This window comes from Sorex fumeus, unplaced genomic scaffold (genome assembly GCF_029834395.1).
Source record: "Sorex fumeus unplaced genomic scaffold, SorFum_2.1 ptg000010l, whole genome shotgun sequence".
Lineage (NCBI taxonomy): Eukaryota > Metazoa > Chordata > Mammalia > Eulipotyphla > Soricidae > Sorex > Sorex fumeus.
Genome location: NW_026606067.1, coordinates 2273044 through 2277662, shown reverse-complemented (window position 1 = coordinate 2277662; position 4619 = coordinate 2273044).

The following is a 4619-nucleotide window of genomic DNA, read 5'->3' as shown; positions in this document are numbered from 1 at the left end:
TACCAGGTGGGTGATGTGCAAGGACAGCAATCTACCTGCTGTACTGTCTTTCTTTCTTTCTTTCTTTCTTTCTTTCTTTCTTTCTTTCTTTATTTCTTTTTTAAATTTTTATTAGTGAAACACCATGAGGTACAGTTGTAGACTTATAAGTTTTTGTGCTTGGGTTTCAGTTATACAATGATCGAGTACCCATCCCTCCACCAATGCCCATTCCCCACCTCCAATGCTCCCAGCATCCCTCCCACCCCCTACCCCCCCTCCCACCCCACCCCTGTGGCAGGGCATTCCCTTTTGTTCTCTCTCTCCTTTTGGGTGCTGTGGTTTGCAAAAGAGGCATTGAGTGGCAATTATATTCGGTCTATAGTCTACTTTCAGCATGCTTCTCCTACCCTGGGAAGATCCTCCCAAAACCCTTTACTTGGTGCTCCGCTCTCTATCTGAGCTGCCTTCTCCCCCAGCATGTGTGGCTGGCCTCCAAGCCATGGAGTGAACCTCCTGGTACTTAATCTCGGCTATTCTTGAGTGTTAGTCTCCCATTTTGTTACTCTATATTCCCCAGATGAATGCAATCTTTCTATGTCTATCCCTCTCTTTCTGACTCATTTCACTTAGCATGATACTTTCCATGTAGTATCATCTTTTCTAACAGCTGCATAGTACTCCATTGTGTAGATGTACCAAAGTTTCTTTAACCAGTTATCTGTTCTCAGGCACTCAGATTTTTTCCGGATTTTGGCAATTGTGAATAGTGCAGCAATGAACATAGAAGTGAAGATGTCATTTTGACTGTACCTTTTTGCCTCTCCAGGATATATTCCCAGAACTGGTATTGCTGGGTCAAATGGGAGCTCAATCTAATTTTTTGAGAATCGTCCATACTGTTTTCCAAAAGGGCTGAACCATTCCTACCAGCAGTGAAGGAGAGTCTCTTTCTCGCACATCCACACCAACACCGGTTGCTTTAGTTCTTTTGGATGTGGGCCAGTCTTTGTGGTGTGAGATGATATCTCATTGTTGTTTTGATCTGCAACTCCCTGATGATTAGTGATATAGAGCATTTTCTCATGTGCCTTTTAGCCATTCGGATTTCTTCTTTGGGAAAGTTTCTATTCATTTCATCACCCCATTTTTTGATAGGGTTAGATGTTTTCTTCTTGTAGAGTTCAACCAGTGCTTTGTATATCTTTGATATCAACCCTTTATCAGATGGGTATTTGTAAATTTCCTTTCCCAATCTTTCTTTTTTTTTAAAAAAAATTTATTTAAAATTTTTTTTTCTCAGCACCAGGAGGATTACTCCATAGCTTAGAGGCCAGCCAGGAATTCTAGAGGAAAGGGCAGCTCAGAGAGAGAAGGGAGCACCAAATAAAGGGTGTTTGGAGGATCCTCCCAGGAGGGGAGATGCATGTCGAAAGTAGACTATGGACTGAACATGTTTGCCACTCAATGCCTCTTTTGCAGACCACAACACCCAAAAGGAGAGAGAGAACAAAATGGAATGCCCTGCCACAGAGGCAGGGTGAGATGGGGGGGATGGGGGTGGGAGGGATATTATCCATGGTGGTGGAAAATGGGCACTGGTGGAGGGATGGGTATTTGATCATTGTATAATCAAAACCCAAGCACAAAAATTTGTAAATCTACAACTGTACCTCATGGTGTTTCACTAATAATAATAAAAAAAATCAAAAAAAATTTTATTTTCATAAGGTTGTTCACATTAATTGATAAATTCAATATATCAACACCAATCCCACCACCATTATACCTTCCTGCCACCATTATTTCAAATGTTCCCATCACTGTTCAAGCCTGCCTGCCATAGGCAGATTCTAGATAATTTATTTTCTGTTGCTAATTATGAATATCATGAGAGGTCGCATGGCTGCAAAAGTGGCCACTCACTCCTGGGATTCTAAATATGTAAATGATTGGGGTCCAGAGACATCTCTGTAGGGAGCTTATCCATTTTGAGATTCATTTGTGGGTCTTTGGATCAAGGTAGGTGGTGCACTTAAATATGGCCCGGAGACGGTTTGTGGGTGTGACAACCAGGACTCCGCAGGGGTGGGAGGGGAGATGGGAAGGAACAGCTCTCTGCCACCGCATGCCCTGGCATTTTCAGAGCCCGTTCCCTCATACCTGGGTTTTTCTTCTGAAAGTCTGTGGCCACCTGGGATGCATCTGGAGTGGGTGGAAAAGGGGACACCTGCTCCATCTGAGGAGTCCTGGTGAAATCGGCTTGGCATAGGGTCCGAAGACATCTCCCACAAGCTGGTGTCGTCCGGGATTCACTGCTGCATCTGTACTGTCTTTCTGACTCTTTCCAAATACGTATTCCATTTTATGGATTGTTTTTTTCATTCTGTTGAGTGTCTTTTGCAGAACACACATTTTTACTTTGATGAGGTTCAGCTAGCCTCCGTTTCTCTCTAACTAGTTTGTTTTAGGTCACAGGATGATAAGATGCTATCAACTTGAAACATATGAAATATCCTTCCCCACCGCCCACTCCTACAGGCTTTATGCTTTGATGCTTGACATTTAGGTTTAGGACACATTTTTAATTCATTTGTGTGAGGCAGGGCTGGAGCAACAGGAAAGCATGTGGCCAAACTGGATTCAATCCCCAGCACCCCATAACGTTAGTCCTCTAAGCATGCCAGCAGTGATCCCTGAATACAGAGCAAGGAGTAAGTCCTGAGCACTGCTGGGTGTGACCCCAAAACAAAACAAAATAAAACAATTTGTGTGAGGCATGAGAATAAGTCTTAATTTTTGCATATTGATTTCTGGTTGTAATGGCCCTGTTGGTTGAGGAGACTGTCCTCCATTGGAAGACCATTGCTGCTTTATCAAAAATCAACTAATCTGAGGCTAGAGTGATAACACAGAGGGTAGGGATTTTGCCTTGCAAGCAGCCAACCTGAGTTCGATTCCCGATTCCCAGCATCCCATATAGTCCCTCAGCACTGCCAGGAGTAATTCGTGAGTGGAAAGCTAGGAGTAACCCCTAAGCATCACCAAAAAGCCAAAAAAATTGTCGCCCAAAAAGCAAAAAAAAAAAAAAAATTTTTTAACCTATTTTCAGGGTCTATTTTCAGGTTTTTTTTTTTTCTTGAAATAACATCTTGTGAATTCTCTAGACTTTTTTTTAAAACACTTTTTCCAAAATAACTTTTTAAAAAAGTTACATTGTCTTTTCTATATTTTTCCATAGAATGTTAAACCCATGTGTGTATGTGGTTCTGGGGGATGAGGGGGCTGTCAACACGCAGGCAAGCCTGAATCCATGTGTACCATGGAGCTGTGTCCCCAACTCAAAATTCAAACATTTATTGGCATTGGCATTTCTTCTTTTGTTTTTTGTTGTTGTTTGTTTGTTTGGGGGCCATACCCGATGAGCTCAAGAATCACTCCTGGAAGTGCTTGGAGGGGGACCAGATGGGGTGCCAGGGATCAAACCCAGCAAGCAGCATGCAAGGCAAGTGACTCACCTGCTGTGTGATCTATCTGGCATTTCTTTTAAAAAATGTCCTGCTGATTTTTTTATTGAGATTGCAGTGCACCTTAGCAAAGTGTGAAGAAAGCTTTGACTTCCACAATATGGGGGTCTCCTCATCCACAAATGGGTGACTATCTCTTTTATTTAGTGCTACTGTCACTCGTTTGTATTTTCCAGCAGAGAGTTGGTGCAAATATTTTATTTGTTTTATGTATAAGTAGTTTTGAAGGGCAGCTGTAAGTGAGACTCACACATTTGGGGGTCCTGATCATTTAGGACTTAGGGCTGTGTGAGGAGACAGCAGAGGGAGGACTGCAAGGATAAAAAGGTAGAAGAAGGAACAGGAGAAAAAGGAGAGAGGACCAATGGGGAGAAGGGAGGAAGCTGGAAACCTGAACAGAGAAGCCAGGAGTGTTCTGGAAGCTTCTGGACTCCTGGTAGGTAACATGCTGGTGGGTTTCTGCCTTCACAGAGGGAGTCACCAGCACTGGGGGATCCTGTCATCATTCCCCAAAGGCTACGAAGTGGTCATGAACATCCTGATGCAAAGGCTGATTTCCAGAGAGATGTGCTCAGATGAGGAGGATGACAAGCCAGACAGCAGAGTCAAGATCTCCCCATTGATTGTATGGAGGGGTGCAAGGAGCGGGTCTGGGGGCTGGGCACCCCCTGGCCTGTACTGAGTCCCCCAGGGCCTCCCTTTTTCATCAGGTGCTTTCATTTTCAGGGTGGGGAAATCTGGGGCTGGGGTTGGAGGGAGAGTTTTCACTTTGTGGGACCAGTCATTTTTGTTTTATTGGTTTTTTACTTTTTTGGGTCACATCCCGCGATGCTCAGGGGTTACTCCTGGGTCTACACTCAGGAATCACTCTTGGCGGTGCTGTGGGGACCATATGGGATGCGGGGGATTGAACCCGGGTCAGCCAAGTGAAAGGCAAATGGCCTCCCTGCTGTACTGACCCCAAATGGGACCAGTATGTTAGTATTCCCTGGGTGAGCTTGGCTAACCCCAAATCCTCTTTATCTTTCAAGGAGGATGAAAGACTACAACAACCTCCTCATGACTACAAAAGCACTTTAAAATAAGAACATGGCAGGCTGGAGCAATAGCACA